Genomic DNA, 20,008 nt, shown 5'->3' with positions numbered 1-20,008 from the left:
ATCCTTGTTTTCATTTCTGTGGTGCTCTTCCAGTGGGTGTCTGTCCAGCTTCCAAGATACTTAAAATTTGGCACCTGTTCTAGTATTTCTCCATTCAGCATAATTTTGCTGCCTCACCCCGTATGTATATACAGGGTGATTCCGTGATGACGCTACAAACATTCAACGATGATGGAGAAAAACGAACAACAGCACCGGTACATGTATTCCAGAGGTATCAGACCGGTTTTTGCTTATAACTTTTGACTCGTTCGTATCCGGTACAGGTACCCTTAAAGGGACTTTGATACCTTCACCCTTCCCCATCATCCTTGAAAGTTTGTAACTTCATCACGGAATCACCCTGTACATACATTCAGAGGTGCCGGCGCCTATAGCTATGACGTTCCGTGGCGTCCGGACATGGGTTTCTATTCGAAATAATATGTACTCACTTCCCTCTACAACTCCTAGAAGCTTGTAACCGGTATTTCCGGGAACCATTTTCACGCAGTGGTCAGCGTTGGAGAGACGACGTGTAGGTGGGCTCAAAGAATCCAGCTGTAGTAATGGGCGAATCGCTCGACATTTGAATAGGAGCGATTACACTTAACAATGTTGGCAGGTATGGTTGAACTGTGGCCCAACACAGTGTTGAGAAGAAAGCGGTCGATCTTGAGAGACGACTGAACGTGAGGAAACATCAGTCGTTACAGAGGCCCCCAGGGCCCCAGATTCACCATTAGTATTCTCAGACGCGCAACTGGTGCTTCAGTGATCACGAGGACCATTAATAGGCGCCTCACAGAAAGGGAAATGAGCTCACAGCGCCACTTGCGTCTACCACCAATCACTCCTGTTCACTAAAAAGGGGGTTTGCAGTGGTGTCTGGCACACTCGGCCTAGAATCTCATTTACTGGAGTACAACTGTCTTCGGTGATAGTTCCGTTTCGAACTGCTTCGCGATGACCAGTGAAGACTTGTACAGAGACGCCCCGGACTGTGGTGGGATACCAACCTGACCGTCGCACGTCATACCACTCGACAACAAAGAGTGATGCTGTGGGATGCCATTTCATTTGATATTAGAACGCGTTTGGTTGTCATCCGGGACACGCTAACAGCGCAGCGGTACTTCGATGATTTTCTACGCCCCGTTTTGTTGCCCTTGATGACAAGCCAACCCGTGTTTACATTTCAGCAAGATAATTCCCGCCCGCACATGGTGATAGTTCCTAAGGCTTCTCTTCGTGCTTGCCATCCCTACCTTGGCCAGCAATATCACCTGCTCTCTCCCCAATTGTAAACGTTTGGAGTATTACGAACAGGGCCCTCCAACCAGCTCGGGATTTTGACGATCTAACGAGCCAATTGGACAGAATTTGGCACGATATCTCTCAGGAGGACATCCAACAACTCTCTCAGTCAACGTGAAGGCGAGTATCTGCTTGTATAAGGGTCAGAGGTTGATCAACGCGGTATTGGCTTCCTGAATTTATACCGATCTTTCTCTTCAATAACTCATCCGAGTCTTCTGATCTTGCTTCATTTATTTGTCTACATCTGAACAATACATCTACCAATTTGCATCCTATTCGGATAATTCCTTCGTGGTGCGTAAATTTTTTTTTGTCTTAGAGCGTATAAATAAATCATGTGAATATGGCGCCTCTTAGATAGAGGAAAAGTAGTGACACGAACAATCTTTCTTATATCTCTGAGCGATCCAGACTTGCAAGAAATAACAAACTGTATAAATATGCAACACGAATCGCTCAATTCAGAAGTGTTTTCGTGTTAGTAAAGTCTTTCTTGTAAAAATAGTAACCGTAGCATCTAGCGTAAAAAGCGCATCTTTGTTTCCAACAGTTCATCAAACAGTGTTCAAGAACTGCCTCCACACATTGTATTATGTCAGATAAAGGTGCTGATCGGCTTACGATTACTTCAGTAACAGTGTTTCGGAAAACGGAAGTGAAGTAAACAAAGTGGGATATCTCTAGCAATGCCGATGAATAATCGTTCCATTAATCGGCTCAACATATTTGGCCAATGAGACGCATCGACTCCAGTTCCAGTGGCTTAACTTGCCCTGAAGAGTAAGCAGAGTAGAGACAAACAGTTTAAAGTAATTATTCATGAAATTCGTGGACACGTCCTCTAACCTCCGTGGAGTGCGTGCGGAAATCGACCGAGGTTTCGCATGGATCCGCGTGGTCTGGTGCAGGGCACGCAGTGTGGAGACAGAGGCGTGGGAAGACAACTTAAGGGACTGGGGAGAGGGCAAACCAAAGCCGCCTCCATTTGCTTGCCAGGAAAATTTAATCTGAAACGTGATGAGGATTATTTGCTGGGTGTGCCAGTGAGGTTATGTTCAGACACGTAACCTTGTACAGAAAGATTAATTTTTGTTCAGTGTATATCTTAAAGGGGATGGATATTTCAATCATTTTATTGATGCCTTTGTTTACATTTCTGCTGAAAATTTAAACCCACCACCGTCACCTAACATTTCCTAAAAGATGTCTACTTTCCAAAACCTCTCAACTGATAAGAAAACTTATTTCAGCTGCTAACATAGCACAAGAAACGAAAATACAATCTTTTTAATATTAGCACATTTATGTAATGAAATCTGTTAAACACAGTGATTATTTGGTATTTCTTGAATATTCACTAATTTTAAGACAACAATTTTTTGTGTTAATACAACAGGCATTCTACACGGAAGAAATTTACGGTATTACTTTCTAGAATATCATTTAGCAACGTCTTATATACTGAGACATGAACGAAAATTCATAGTTCTTCGTGAAATCCATTTAGTGTCCCTTGTCCATTTTATGTAATATGTGAAGATTATTTGTGATATCGTCTAATGGTTGGACAGTGTCCTTAATGTGGGTGACTACTGTTGATTTAGCACATTTGTATGTGTAGTATGCATTTATTATTTGTTTTAATTTTTTAAAAGTGTCATTTTATGTAGTATATAAAGATCGAAGGACCGATCAAATGAAGTCGTAACTCGAAGAACAACTTAACGAGTGAGGTGGTGCAGTGGTTAAGACACTGGACTTGCATTCGGTAGTACGACGGTTCAAATCCGCCTCCGGCCACCTAGATTTATGTTTTCCGTTATTTCCCTAAATCACTTAAGGCAAACACCGGAATGGTTCCTTCTTTCCCTATTCCGAGCTTGTGGTCTGCCACTAAGGATTCCATTGTCGACGAGACGTTAAATTCTAATCTCCTCCTCCTCCTCCTCCAAGAACAACGTCTGCTTAGAACAAGTGCCTTATATTTCAGTGGTTCTGTGCTGTACAAAAACGCCCATAAAAACTAGATGCAAAATGTATAAAACGGTGTTAAAACCAGCACTACTGTATGGCAGTGAAGTCTCGGCACAAAAAAAAAAAGCTCGCTAACATAAGCTCGATAGAATAGAAATGCGTATGTTACGATGGGCAGGAGGAGTGAAATTGAAAGACAATGCCCGCTGTGATACCTTTAGAGGTAGTTTCAAAGTCATCCCCATAAACGAAAAATTCTAACCATTCAGGCGTTGGTGGTGGTAAATTTACACAACACCAATATCTCAAGACCAATTCGCGACAAAGTGATTTCCGTGGCTACAAACAGGAGAGGAATAGGAATAAAGTTAACGAACAGACAAAGTGATATTAAGAACCTAAAACTTAGCGACCTTAGATGGCGTCGCATGATTAGGAATAACGACCCCGAGTAACGGATAAAGGCGAGGACACAGAAAGGCAAAGAAAGATTCGGGATTCCTGAAATGGGTGCCCAGTTTCCTTAATGTTGGTTGCTATTACTGATTTAGCATAACTGTTTGTGTGGTAGGCATTTGTGTGCTTGTTTTACTTTTTCCTCTAATTCTCTCCCAGTCTGGCCTACATAGAGGGCTTTGCATTTACTACATACTATTTTGAAAATGCCTTATTATGTGTGTTTAAATGTTCGTTCATTTATGTTGTGTTTCAGTATGTGTTGTTGTGTGTTGTGAAACCTACGATAATGTTGTGTGGTCTGAAAATATTTCTTATTCTGTAGGAAAGTTTCCTTGTGAATAAAATGCAAGTTGTGTTTTCTTTTATTATTTTCTGAGTAGCAGCTGGTTCATTTTTGCTTTTCCTTTTCTGTATGAGGTTTTGAACAAATATTTCGTCGTAGAAACTTGCTGTAGCTATTTCATTGATCGTGCTGCGTTCTTCGTGAATCACACATTTATCCATTGTGTATTCCTGGCTGTTTTCACAAGTGCTCTGTGGGTAGGATGTCTGTGTGTTGTAGGATGGCAAGATGAGCTACGTATGGTGGTGTTGGTTGTTATTTGTCTGTGTGTTTATAAGGTATTTTAATTTCTTTCTTCAGTCATGTACAGATTAAGGAGACTGATTCTACCACTGACTTCATTTTTACAGTAAATTCTGTATTTCTGTTCTGTTCACTGAATATATCAAGTATATTGTTAATATTATGTGTTTCGTCATGTACCAAGCGCAACATATCACCAGCATGACATTTATAATAAATAATTTTCCCCATAAAGGTTAATTCTATTGCAACAGTTTCTTGCTTCAGGTAGTTAATCCATATATACGCAATTGTACCTGCTACATTTAAACCCAATCTGAGACCTTTATGTTTCATATAAATTTAATTATTAAATGTGAAATAGTTGTCCTTTAGTACTAGTTCAAGCAAGGCCATGCATTCAAGAATTCCAGGCAATGCTAGGTTATTACGTTCTATGAAGTCTGACCTGATGTTTTTGTGTGGTTCTGGGATGGATATGCTTGTGTGTATGTTTTTAATGTCGCGAATAATCTTCATATACTACACAAACTGGACAATGTACGGACAATGCATCGTATGAAGATCTACAAATTTTCAGTCTTGGCATGATAACATGTGGCTAAATGGTATGCTAACAAGTAACGAAGAAATTACTTTAATATGGAATGCTGGATTTCTTATGCACCAGAAATGCTGTCTTCACATTACTGAATAACTAAGAAACACCAAACAATCATAATACCTAATTTGTGCAAGCCATAAATACACTGATATTAAAAAGTTTGTATTTTCGTTGTTCGTACTGTCCTAGCGAGTAAAATAAGTTTATCTTATCAGCTAAGAGTCTTTGGAATGTAAACAGTTGAATGTAAAAGTGTTCCAGTAGTAGTGTTTGTTGCTATGTTCTGTGTGCCAGACAAATATTGAGCAAAAATGTAAGCACACATATCAACGAAATGATCTAAACATACAGCTCACATAAAGTATACACTGAAATACGTGAATCTTTCTATACAGTCTTTAATTTCCGTAGATAAACTCACTGGCACCCTGCAAATAATTTTCATCAGACTTGAGATTAATGTACATGTAACAACGCATCTAATGATGGCAACATGCAGCCGAAACGAAAAAAATTAGTTCAAATGGCTCTGAGCACTATGGGACTTAACTGCGGAGGTCATCAGTCCCCTAGAACTTAGAACTACTTAAACCTAACTAACCTAAGGACATCACACACATCCATGCCCGAGGCAGGATTCGAACCTGCAACCGTAGCGGTCGCGCGGTTCCAGACTGTAGCGCCTAGAACCGCTCGGCACTCCGGCCGGCTGCCGAAACGCGTCGTGTTAATCAATACTAGAACAGTTTAACTAAAGAAGTAAAAATTATTTCACAACTGTTTTATAAAGTCGATGATCTCAACCAATTTGACATAGTATGGATAGATTAAAGACAATTACACTGTTAGTGCACCACTGGACATGGAGAAGAAATAACCAACTGACAGACGTGTTGTGTATATCGTCGAAATGTTATTTGTTGTGTTGGTAAGTGGTGCGCAGTATAGTAACACAAGCGTCAAACTCATATGTAATGTTTGTGATGCTGTTGCTTTCTGTAGTAACGTGATATATTTCGGTCAAATGGGCAAAGTCGAAAACCGTACCGCCATACGATGCTTTATTTTTAACCGTTGACCACCAACAAGAACCCTCTTGGAATTGGAGAAGATCTGTAATGTCTCTGCTCTTCTAACATCAAAAAATTCAGAATATTAGTTCAAGGGCTGTCGTACTTCTCTTAACATTAATTCATTTGAAGTACATTCCAGAATCAAGACCATATACGAGAAAGCATATGAAATATGACACATGCATTCATGTCGCATATGAAATATGTGACATGCATGCATGTCCAAAGAAACTTTGCATCGTAATCAGAATAACACAGTTACTGTATTATCGTATTCAGCTGGAGAGGAGCTGGGAGGAGCACACCACAGAACTGCTGAAGCGTCTTAAAAAATCTCTGTTTGCAATGCGAATTTTGTCAGACATAGGGGATATAAAAATGAAAAAGCTGGCATACTATGCTTACTTTCATTCCATAATGTCATATGGGATTATTTTTTTGGATAATTCATCAAGCCAAGCTAAAGTTTTCCGGGCACAAAAATGTGCAGTGAGAGTTATATGTGGTGTGAACTCAAGAACATCCTGCAGAAGCCTGTTTAGGGAACTGGGGATACTAACTACTGCTTCACAATATAATTATTCCTTAATGAAATTTGTCATTAAAAATATATCACTTTTTCAAACCTACAGCTTAATTCATGGAATCAATACTAGAAATAAGAATAATCTTCACAAGGATTTAAAGTCACTAAGTCTTGTACAAAAAGGGTGTGCATTATTCAGGAACACACATTTTCAAAAACTTGCCAGCAGCCATAAAAAGCATAACAACCAATGAAATTCAGTTTAAGAGAAGCCTAAAGGATTTATTGGTGGCCAAATCCTTCTATTCCATTGATGAATTTCTCAGTAAAACCAACTGATTTGTATATATATATATATATATATATATATATATATATATATATATATATATATATATATAAGTACAATATAACTTCTGCCCAATTTCAGTGCAGTAATGTGTTCATTGTAAATAAGTATTATAGTAGTTGTATTACATGTTTATTACCTTATAATTAAATAAAAACTTTTTTATTTCAAATTCAGTGCATTAATATTTGTAAAATGACTGTCATATAGTGTTCATTAAAAAATGACGATCATTCCACTTGGGACCTGTGGAATGGTACATTAGCTTATTTGTTTTAGTTGTAAATATTTGTCATGTATTGTTGTTTTTCTCACATGTTCCACATCCTGGAGGACCTCCTCACTACGGATCAATTGGAATGAAAGTAAATCTAATCTAATCTAATCTAATCTAATCTAAGAGAATCGAGTTGTGTCAGTCCTCCAGTCATGGGTGTGGCGACTGCTCGGGCGTATTCTTATGGGATTACTGTGTACTGTGCTTTTCAGGCTAAAATATAATCTAAATCAGTGCATGATGGACATGCGGCTGGCGTATGGACTTGCAAAATACAATGCGTCTGAAACCAGACGTTGTATTCTTTAAGATTTTCCAACAGACATTTACGGAACAGTAAGACCTTTGAAAGAATACACAAACGGCTTCTGGAGACAGGCTCTTTTGAGAAAAGTCCATTTCACCGTGGAAGACGAAACAGTGTTAGAAAACCTAATTTAGAAGATCAAGTATTTCATAATATTGAGAATAATAATTGCAGCAGTACCGGAGAAACTACAGAACTGGGAATTTGAAACATGTTGCAGTGTAGAAAGTTTTACGTGAGCAACTTCTTCAACCATACCACCTTCAGAGGATGCAATGTCGTACTGAAACATTCTAGAGCCAGAAAAGCTTTTCGTACTTGGTTACTTGGGACGTGGGCCGAGGATCAACGCTATATATCTACTATACTATTCACTGATGTGGCACCGTTTACCAGAATTGAAGTAAAGAATTTTCACAACACTCACGTTTAGGCGGGATAGAACCATTCTGTAGTTTTGGAAACAGACATCAACAAGAGTTTAATATTAATGTATGGTCCGGCGTAACTGGAGACTGATTAATGGGGCCTTTCATTTGGCATGGAACACTGACTGTAGCTTTATATACTGAATTTTTAGTGGAACACTTAAAGGTCTTGGTGGAAAACGTTTCACTACACTTGCTTCAGAACATGTGGCTCATGCACGATAGGGCAACACCGCATTTTGCTCTACAAATAAGAACAATTTTTAATCAGCGTTTCCCAAATAAAAGAACAGGTCGTGTCACAGCACCAGCTTGGCCTGCTCGAACTTCTGATCTCAAATCACTGCAGTTTTTTTTTTTTAAATTTTTGGTGGCCTTTAAAGTCTTCACCAACGTGGTTGGATCATTTGGGGTAAGTGACCAAAGCGAGGTCATCGGTTGAATCGTACTGGGGAGAGATAGGGAAGGAAGTCGGCCGTGCCCTTTCAAAGGAAACATCCCGGCATTTGCATGAAGCGATTTAGGGAAATCACGGAAGACCGAAATCAGATGGCCGGACACGGATTTGAACCGTCGTCCTCCGGAATGCGATTACAGTGCACTAACCACTGCGCCACCTTGCTCGGTAGCCACCGTGTTCAAGATAGATTTCAGCAGATACGGCACACACCTGGAATAAGTGAGCGAGTAAGACAATCTATGACGCGGAGTTTAGAGGCCTGTGTTACCGCTAACGGTAGACATTTTGAGCATTTGAATTAGCCATCAAAAGACAACATTTGCAAAGTAAAGTATTTGTAGAATCAAAATGGCAATTTGGAAACAAAATTAAACAAAGCAAACAAGTATTAATGAAAAAGGTTTCTGTAACTAAGAAGATAAGAAAGATTAACCACTTCTGTATGTGAATTTTAAGTTCTTTTGGCTACTTTTTCACGCCTTCATGGTTGATGCGATACATTCGTCCATCAGAAGTAATAAGCAGGTTTGATCGTTGGAAAGTCTCTGTCTCAGATCTGTCTAGTACTAGACTGTAGCAAGATTCTTTTGGAGTTTGGAGAAAAATACCAAGGACCAAGGGGTGAATATATAGAGGGCTGGGAGCGATCAAATGAGGCGCCATGTGTTAATGGGTGGCACACTGCGTCTGATTCACGAAAATCAGATCAAATCACATCTGCTCCATTCCAAAAATGTTTGAAGAAAGTAATTATGTTTTGTTATACGTCACAGACATTGTTTTGAAACGTTACTACACACCTCAGTAATCCTGCTGGTTCCTAAATAACATTTATGTGGTGGGCAGTATTTGTTCTCTAAATCTTCGTACAATGTACAAAACATTGGTGGTACGCCAAAGCCATGTTCAAATGTTAGGTTGAAAACTTGTGTGTGATATTTCATGTTTATCACTGCCAGGTGAATAAACGTGTTCAGGTACTGATTTGTTATCCTTTTTCCATATTTGATATCCTGATAAAATTATTCTAAAATTAAAAACTTAAATCTGAAAAATCCTGAAGTTCACATGAGAACATGGGTCTAGTTGGATTATTGGGACACATATGTCCCATTTCACAGATTGCCGTACAGGGTCAGCCGCGCGGTCTGAGGGGCCTTGTCAAGGGTCCTGCGGCTCCCCTTGTCGGAGGGTCGAGTCCCTCGGGTGTTTGGGTTTGTGTGTGTGTGTGTGTGTGTGTGTGTGTGTGTGTGTGTGTGTGTGTGTTTGTGTTCCTTAGCGTAAGTTAGTCTAAGTAGAGTGTAAGCCTAGGGACCGATGACCTCAGCAGGTTTGGTCCCATAGGAACTTAGCACTAATTTCCATTTTCCTTCACAGATTTTCAGAAACAATCACTTTAAAATTTTTTCGTGGAATTGTATTATTTAACACAAAGGAAGAAAGTTTCTGAACCTTTATTTTCTAAATATATGTAAAATAAAATTTTGACAATGAAATATTGAAGTTATCTATTCGTCCCTCAAAAGTTCTCCACATATTAGTTAACACCCTGTATATAAAATACGTGTTTCTGCAGTCTTCTGCAACAGGAACGGACTGTAAGGGTTGAAGAAACATGTATTTTACTTCCTTTTAACTACAAATTGGAAACATGCAACCATCACTTGACGAAAGTTCTTAACTGAATGCTATTGTATGATACTTTAAGATATAAAGCTACTGGCCACCACACACTGATTGTGTAGCTTTGTTAATGTCCTAATTCTTTCTATCACTGGTATGTGAAATGACCCGGTCTAGAAGTTGCCTTTCTCAAAGATAAAGAACTCGTTAGTATCCAATTAGAAGATTAGTGGCGAACATCTTGAGAACGTCGCATGGTATAAACACTTGGGAATAATGCTAAGCTATATGGAACGCGACGAACAGCCAAAATCAGCATTATGGAAGTCGAATTGATGACGTAGACAGGTTGGAAGGGTTCTACGAAAGTGTAGTGTAGTTAAAAAGAATCTCGCGCATAAAACGGAAGAGTAAACAAGTTCTGTGTATCGTTCCGTAGTGTGGACTCCTTACACAGTAGGCATGACAACAGGCATCGAATGAATTCAGAGACGCGGGGCTAGGATCGCGACCGGTCGGTATAGCCCATGCGGAAATCTAACATAAAATTCTTGGAAGAATGACGACGTCGGTCTCGCAAAACCGTGTTGTATATGTTTAGAGATTCAGAATTAGAAGAAGGCTATTTGGCCATTACGCTGTCACAGTAGTATATCTCGCCTAGGGGGTTGACCAAAAATACGGAAACAACAAAACCACAACACATAAAAATGCCTAATACGATGTAGGAAACGCGTAGATATTCAAAACATCTTACAGTCGTCTAAGAATGGATAAATGCAGGTCCTTTATGGTTTTCAAGGGAGTCTTATACAATATATCCTATAAACTAGTGGCACATTCAGGTAACGACGATGGAGATGATTAGTTATCACACACTCTTCTCTCCAAAGTAGGCCACAAAACCTGTATAATACTGAGGTCTGGTGACTATGGTGGCTATAGGTGATCAGACACCTCATCCTCGTGCTTACGAAACCACTGCTGGACCTGTGAGCTGTCCCAACAGGGGCTCTGGCGTCTTGGAACACAGCATCACCATTAAGGGAACAATCACTACAACATGAGATGGACACGATCAGCCAGAATCATCAGAGAATCCTTTACTATAATGTGACGTTGCAGAGTAACCATGGGGCTCATGGGCTATCACGATATGGCTGCCCAAATCATGACAGAACCCCTGTCATGTATAGCTCTTGAAATGTAAACTCCACCATAAGCTGGAAACAGTATGAAACAAAACTAAGCTGACCAAATGACTTACTCCCATCACTCCATACACCAGGTCTATGACTTAGGCACACTGTTTTCCTGTTACGGACAATTGCGTCAATGATAAATGATTTTGAAATTAAAGCTCACCCTACACTTCCCAGATTATGGAACTCCCTTTGTGTTGTTGTAGTGCTCACTGGGTTCGCCAGTACAACATCCCATCATGCAGTGACTTTTGCAGCTCATGTACTCTTATTTTTCTCCGCAATACTCTTAAAATGACCATCTTTCACCATCACTCAACATATACCTTCGCCCACGTTGTGAGCTATCGGCCAATTTTTTTCCGCTTAACGTGTATGCAGCATAAATCTTCGACACGGTGCCATTTCATACACCAAACACTTCGGGTCCCTTAGCTAGAGAAGTACCCACCATACGAATACCGGCAATTTTCCCACGTCCGAATTCACTTGGCTCCGACATAATTCACTCACAACGACGCCGAACATTGTTCTGATCACGACTGACGACTGACACTTGCAACGTATTGAGGAAATTTCACAGGTGCCGATCGTGGTCAAATACAACTACGCAATCTGCACGCTTGGCTAGCAATTGCGTTTGTGTTCCAACATGCATTTCGCGCTGTGTTCCCATATATTTGTCCAACCCCTGTATACAGATAGTAGCTTAGCCTCGCTCATTACACGAATGGAATAGGACAGAAAATCGATAACATTCGTGCAAGGTACACCTCGGTGGAGATTGTGCAGTGGCTTATGAGGTATATATGTATATGTCAGGCAGATGCAGATCAGAGGCTACAAATAAGTTTACCGGTTACAAATCTGAGGTAAGGAACGAGGTTCCTATATAAACCGACCACTTCCAATTTCAAGATAAAGAGTTGTACACTGTTATTAATGTTACATTGCCAAGAATTGTCATTTCCTTTTGAGGCGTAGTTGTACCTGCCCATTCCTTTGCAAATCAGAAAAGGTCCAACTGACGCCATTGTTGAAATTCGCATTGAAGTACAGATCAACCACCACCGTAAGTGGCTGGATAGTTTAGGGCGCTTTACCTCAGTTGGACGTCTGTTAACGCAGAGCATAGGGAAACGAATGGTTACGACTGAAATATGCTAATAGTTACTTCGATTGGCTATGGCTAACAAATACACAAAATATGAACATAGTTTTCAAAGTGCACAAAAAGACCGTAAGAATAATGACAAAAAAATAATATTTTAAGGATCTGTTCAAACACTGGGGATTTTAAATAGACGTTGTGAATACATTTGCCAATCAACTGTACACATCAAAAATAATATTGATAATAACTGCACAAACAGCTTTGTCAATGATCATGGAACAAGATCTAAAAAGTGGTTCAAATGGCTCTGAGCACTATGGGACTTAATATCTGTGGTAATCAGCCCCCTAGAACTTAGAACTACTTAAACCTAACTAACCTAAGGACATCACACACATCCATGCCCGAGGCACGATTCGAACCTGCGACCGTAGCAGTCGCGCGGTTCCGGACTGAGCGCCTAGAACCGCTAGACCACCGCGGCCGGCGAACAAGATCTAAACTTAACTTACATTTACCAAGAAAGAATAAACCCAAAACACAGAACAAAATTTCCTTATAAGGAATAAAATAAAATGGTAAATATTAGTAATCCGCTGAATTACAGACCCATGTCACTAACGTCGATTTGCAGTAGTTTTTTGGCACATATTTGTGTTCGAACATTATGAATTATCTCAAAGAAAACGATTTATTGACACACAGTCAGCACGGATTCAGAAAATGTAGTTCTTGTGAAACAGAACTACACATTATACTCATGAAGTAATGAGTGCTATCGACAGGGCATGTCAAATTGATTCCATATTTTTAATTTTCCAGAAGGCTTTCGACACCGTTCCTCACAAGCGTCTTCTAACCAAACTGCGTGCCTGTGGGATATCGCCTCAGTTGTGCGACTGGATTCGTCATTTCCTGTCAGGAAGATCACAGTTCGTAGTAACAGACGGAAAGTCATCGAGTAAAACAGAAATAATATCCGGATTTCCCAAAGGAAGTGTTATAGGCCCTATATTGTTCCTGATCTATATTAACGTCACAGGAGACAATATGAATAGTTCTCTTAGATTGTTTGCAGATGTTGCTGTCATTTACCGTCTTGTAAAGTCAACAAGTGACCAAAAAATTGCAAAATGATTTAAATAAGATATCTGTAAAGTGCGAAAAGTGGCAATTGACACTGAATAAGGAAAAGTGTGGAGCTATTAACATTAGTACTAACGGAAATCCGCTAAATTTCAATTACACGAGAAGTCACACAAATGTGAAGGCTGTAAATTCAACTAAATACTTAGGGATTACAATAACAAATAATCTGAATTGGATGATGTGGGTAGAGGAAACCAAAGTCAGCGATTCATTGGCAGAACACAGTTTTCAACAGATCTGCTAAAGAGACTGCTTACGCCATGCTTTTCCGGCCTATTCTGGAGTATTGCTGTGAGGTGTGGGATCCGTATGAGGTGGGACTGTCACAGAAAAAGTTCAAAGAAGGGCAGCTTGTTTTGTATGATCACGAAATAGGGGAAATAGTGCCACAGGCATGATACGTGAATTGGAGTGGCAATCATTAAAATAATGGCGTTTTTCGTTACGACGGAATCTTCTCATGAAATTTCTATCACCAGTTTTCTCCTCCGATAGCGAAAACATTGTGTTGGCACCCACCTACATAGGGAGAAACGATTATCACGATAAAATAAGAGAAATCGGGGCTCGCACAGAAAAATTTAAGGGATCGTTTTTCCCGTGCGCCGTTCGAGAGTGGAACGGTAGAGAGACAGCTTGGAGGTGGTTCATTGATCCCACAGCCAAGCACTTTATTGTGAATAGCAGAGTAATCACGTAGATGTAGATGTAAATGAAAACTGTACAATAAATTACCAAAGGAGAGTAAAGAAATTGCTAAAACAAATTAACTGAAAACGGCAGTTAAAAACTACATGTTGAGCAATACATTTTATACATTGAAGGATTTCTTAGATAACATAGAGCAGACGTTCGGTAAAAAATGTAACAGAGTAAATAATTACAAGTTGAACCGTGCAAATAATTCGCTCTGTGTCCTGATCAGTCACCGGTACGTAATGTAATTGTAGTAATGGAGAAGTAAGTAAATGCAAGTATTTATTAATAAAAGGTGTTATATTTTGAACAGTAGTAACAAATATTTGTATCATTGCGAAAATCATTATCAGGTATACCGTGTGCTACATGTTTTATGTATTTAAACCACTGTGCTTAAGGGTTATGCGTATCAAGCACTGCTTACATTGTAACCATTATTTCCCTGCAACAGATTCTATTGGCTTTATTCTCTATAACATGTAATGCAGTACGAAAAACTCTAGTCAAGAGGCCAGCTTCAAGTTGACGCAACTCCTGCTTGAGTCCATATTACCAACACTGTGTACTCGTACTTCACTGCCTCTGGGGAAAAGAGGGACAGAGCAATGTGTTTTTGGAAGTTGCGTTCTTGCACTGCCGATTCGATGGAGGTGAAACAGGTAAGTTCGTTACACCAAGTCGTTTTCTTGCACTAAATGTTGCTGTTGGACACTGAATCGGTCTTGTCTGCCATGGCGCTGAGTTTCCCTATCTTGCTGCATTCGAAGTCGTCATTTCTCGTCACTTTGTCTGGCATTGCTTCTGCTGTCTGTTGCAAGTTCCAGGAGTGTGGAACACCCTCTGGTTGTAGGTCTCCCTTGCGCCCCGTGGTGTTGTGGAAACACGGAATACAGAAGAAATAAGTTATCATTTCATAGTTTTTGGTTTTCGTAATTAATAATTTGCTGAGAAAAATTAATAGGTCATAATATTCTTGCAGGAAATGGTTGTTTTATCTTTGCTGGTGATGCATATTAGTAGTAATGAGGTTGGGAGAAGTATAACGTAACGTTGCTAACACTGTAATATTAAATAAAGTTTAATAAATTAAGTTATAAAAGCAAACGGTACTTGCCTATTATGATAAACGTTGATGTAATTCAGTTTATTTGCTCAGTACATAACGATTGCGTAAAGAAAGTAACCAATTCCAATCGCTGTTGTACATAACAGTAAAATCAGACAGCCAGTAAATGGCACCTTCTAAATTCTTTACATGTACACGTACGACCGAAATCGCGTGACACACTGCGCTTGCGTAAGGAAGCTGAACAACTGCAACGGCTGCCGTGCATGTTAGTTAAACAGATTGTCAACATATGGCACCTTCTACAATCTTTTCATAAAAATTGTTTTCAGAACCAAAGTTTTGTAACGAAAACACTAACTTTAAATTATTTATGCAGTTTTCGTCGTTAGTGGGGAAACAAATCTTGAAACTTACCATTAATTTTTGTCAAGTAATGCGGGAGGTATGGCCTACCGACACAAAGCACCATCGAGAAATAATATATATAAAAGCGCTAGTAAAACATCTAACATTCAACATAACGCTTTCACATTATTTTTTTCCTTTTTTCCACTTTCCTGGAAGACTTTATTCCGAATTCTATGCAATTTATAATACTGACACCTTATGCTGAGTTCAAAATCTGTCTCGTTATAGAGGGATGCTGACCCAGTTTTTCGATCAAGCAAATGGGAAGTTGGGACGCACAAAATGGTCGTGACATCAGCTTATAGTGTGTGTAGCGTTATGAAACAATGTGTACATAGTTTGTGCAGTGACTGAATGTGAGAAATGACTGAACAGTGTTTCATTAGTCTTTTTTATTGTTAAGTTACTGATATTTGATTGATGTTACAGATATCTCGAATAGAAAGGATAGTAGAACACAGACACAGGAAAGGAAAAAAAAAAGATAATAGTGACATCTGTGGACTTTCAAAAGCCCTACGATTTAGCTGATATAAGTACTCCGCTTGATGTGTTAGAAGATAGAGTACTGGATGCAACAACACATGCAATAATGAAGGAAAAGTTAAGCAACACTACTGCCAGGATCAGGTACCGCAGTACGCTGTCAGACAGCTTCGAAATAAAAACAGGAGTCCGGCAAGGGGACGGACTGTCACCAATTTTATTTAACCTGGTTTTGGACGAAGTAGTAAGGCAGTGGAGCCGGCCGCAGTGGCCGAGCTGTTGTAGACGTTTCAGTCTGGAACCGCGCAACCGCTACGGTCGCAGGTTCGAACCTTGCATCGGGCATTGATGTGTGTGATGTCCTTAGGTTAGTTAGGTTTAAGTTGTTCTAAGTTCTAGGTGACTGATGATCTCAGTTGTTGAGTCCCATAGTGCTCAGAGCCAATTGAACCATTTTTTTGAGGCAGTGGAGACAACTAAATAGTAACATGAAGATCAAAGGTGTGCGAATAGGGTACAACGTCAAACATAATGCAACAGTGGACTGCCTGGCATTCGCAGATGACATGGCACTCTTAAATGAAACAGTTGGAGAAGGAGAAGCGGAAAATTCTGAGAGACACATGGGGCTCCAAAAAACATGGGGATATCTGGATACACAGACCACGACAGGAACTATATCAAAATATGGAACCCATATCGAGCCTGATAGGGCAGAGGAGGTTACGATTTGTTGAGCACATCATGAGGATGGACGGGGAGAGGTTGACTGAGAAGATATGGAATGCAACATGTCATACGGGAAACAACTGGGTGAAGGAAGCCAGAGATGGAAGGCTGTAGGAATAAAAGAAAGGAATCTAAAGGCAGAGATATAGGACAGGGCGAGGTATCAAGAGTTGGCGGATGGTCACAGGTGGCCGGACACCAAAATCAAAGATGTCTTAGCAGAAGAAGAAAGAAACAGAAGTAGCGAGAGAATGAAGAGGTATTGGGAAGAAAGAAGACGTGCAAAACAAGCCACACCTGGTCCTGAAGGGTTCTAACGAAGCAGAAGAAGAAGAAAATTACTGATTTGTAAAACGGTACTGCACACTACGGCTAAACCGAATTCAGTAACACTGCTTTAAACTGAATGGCCTTGTATTTGGGACTGTGGAAGCTCCAGTCTTCTACCAGAAATTCTGATTTAGGTTCTCCGCAGTTTCGCTTAATTACTTCGAACAAATCCCTGGATGGTTCGAACTATAATGCCACGGCCGAATACCTGTCCCATCCTTGTCATACTAGGCCTGTAAGTCTGTAGATGTCTGTCTATGTGAATTACTTTATTTATGTTGTTCTTAAATTGTAATATTAATACCAAGGCATGTCCAGTACCTTTGTAAAAGGGACCCAGGGATTAATAAAGCTACTACTGCTAATACTACATTTCGTGTTTACTTACTCTTGTCATTATTTAGCTTCGCTCTTTTTCAATCCATTGCAGTCAGCAATATCTTTCAGCATTAACTTTTCACTCTGCGCTACTACAGGGGCAGGTATGTTGAATTTGACAAGCACCAAATGTGTCCAGTACTACCGTGCAGTTGGTAGATTATGTGGTGTGAAGTTTGAGTAAGACTGTCTATACGTGCTGGGGATAGAGCACGAAGACGGATGCTAACATCTGTCAATCAATACAGGCTAATACTTTCGATTGCAGGAAGTGGGTAAGTCATTTTTCATTCCTACGGCGGTAGGGAAATATTTATATACAACAGTAACTTCGAATGGTCTTTGATAATTACGTAACCAATTTTTGTTTATATTTTTCAACTTAATATCCTTATTTTGTCACGATTGACCATTGTACTTGTAGGTCAGGTTAATTGAGAATGTTATATTCTTTTCTTAATTCATGATACGCTACTTGGCTTAGAGGAATACTAATAACAATATTGAGTTTCTGATAATTTATTTTTCATTAATACCACTTCACCTGATCTAGATCCTAATTGAGGCAATTTCGTTTGTAGAATATATTGTGACGACTCACAGTCGAAGCGAGATTTATGAAAAGTGCGACGAATTAATCAAAATTAAAATACAGGCTGCTCACAATTTGTTACAGTGTTCCTTCCATTTTTAATGCATAGGACTAACTAGTGTGTCCTCTGAGTTCGATGACACTATAATTAACGACAAGTACAGCTTGAAACTCCGACCATAGGCCCTGGTGGGCCCATCGGAATTCACCGACCACAGTGTGATCCTCTGCCAGTGGCGTCAATGGATGCGGTATGCCATTAGAGGTGGAGCACAAACTCTGATTTGGAAGGAAATCGGTCTTGTCCTTTTTCAAAGGATTTATTCCGACATTTCTGACAAACGCCACTGAGCGATTTAGAGAAACTACAGAAAATTTCAATCTAGCTGTCCTCATGGGAAAGTCAAGTTCGATCATTCAGAATTCGGTTCCAGTGTCTCACGGAGACCATAACCCACTCGGTAGCCGGCCGCTTTGGCAGAGCAGTTCGAGCGGCTTCAGTCTGGAACCGCGCTGCTACTAAGGTCGCAGGTTTGAATCCTGCCTCGGCCATGGATGTGTGTGGTGTCCTTAGCTTAGGTAGGTTTACATAGTTCTAAGTCTAGGGGACTGATGACTTCAGATGTTAAGTCCTATAGTGCTCAGAGCCATTTGAGCCATTTGAACCATTTGAACCCATTGGATAAATCGCTCAAAGAAGACATCGTTGTGGCTCAGCTACATTCGAGAACACGTTGTGCAAAAACCTAACTGGATAGTGCAGCTTCTTGGCAGTATTTGTGTACACTGGACACGTCTGAAAGGCCCAATAATCCTGCACTGCCTGACGAAAAACTTGATACAACCAGAAGAGGAGGTGGAACGAAATGAAACTTCACTGACTGAGCAGCGATGTTATGTTATTTCAGTGATTACAAAGTTGAATCAAATTTACGAAGAACTTGGCAGTTTGAGACCAGTTATCAGCTTGACGTTTGCACCCTTTCTGAGATGGATGCATGCACTGACTCGGGTCAGAAGCGTGCCATAAAGCCATTCTATCCTTTTCCGAGGCAAGCTGGCCCACAACTTTGGTGACTGGTTACCGATATCCTCGATACAGGCACTGGGACAGAATTGATGTCAGATCAGGCTCCGTAAGTGTTATGTCGGGACACGGGGACAAATTTGGGAATCTTGCTGGCCAAGGGAGTAAATCAAAGTCACACAGACAGTTCATAGAGACACGTCACAATTGTGGACGAGCATTACCCAGTGGAAAAATGGGACCATGAAACAACAGAATGTCAGTGCTGTATCGCTGTGCCGTCAAAGTTCCGTCAGTCAATACTAGCCGTCACCTGAAGCCATACCCAATGGCTCCACACGCTGTGTCTCTAAAAATCATTGGAACACTGGACCTCTTCCCAGGCCACCATCATAATCACCAACGATAGTCATCCGTCGTTGTGCAGAACCGTGAATCGTCTCTAAACAGAACGCGACGTTAGTCATTAGCAGACCATGCTTCCCGGTCACGCTACAAATCAAAATGCAGTCGTTAGTGTTGCGGTGTTAACGGCAGCCTACGCATGGTACTATAATTCCCTAGTGCGGCTGTCGCTACTCCCCGACCAATGGTGCGAGATGACGCAGAAACTTGCAGGGAAATTATTACTTGTACTCGGATAGTAGGCACAGATGTGAAGGTGTTACGATGTACTTGGTAGTATGCGCCCAATTATCAATCTCACACTGGAGCCCCTCTGACCTGGATGCATGCAGTGACTCGATTCAGAAGATCGTCACAAAGTCACTGTGCCTTCTCCAGAAGCAAGTTGGTCCACCTTGTGGTGGCCAGCATGGTCGACCGCAACCTTGAAGACGTGACGAGTTTTCCCGCCTTCA

This window comes from Schistocerca cancellata, chromosome 4 (genome assembly GCF_023864275.1).
Source record: "Schistocerca cancellata isolate TAMUIC-IGC-003103 chromosome 4, iqSchCanc2.1, whole genome shotgun sequence".
Lineage (NCBI taxonomy): Eukaryota > Metazoa > Arthropoda > Insecta > Orthoptera > Acrididae > Schistocerca > Schistocerca cancellata.
The sequence above is the reverse complement of the archived record's forward strand: the minus strand, read 5'-3'. Positions refer to the sequence as shown.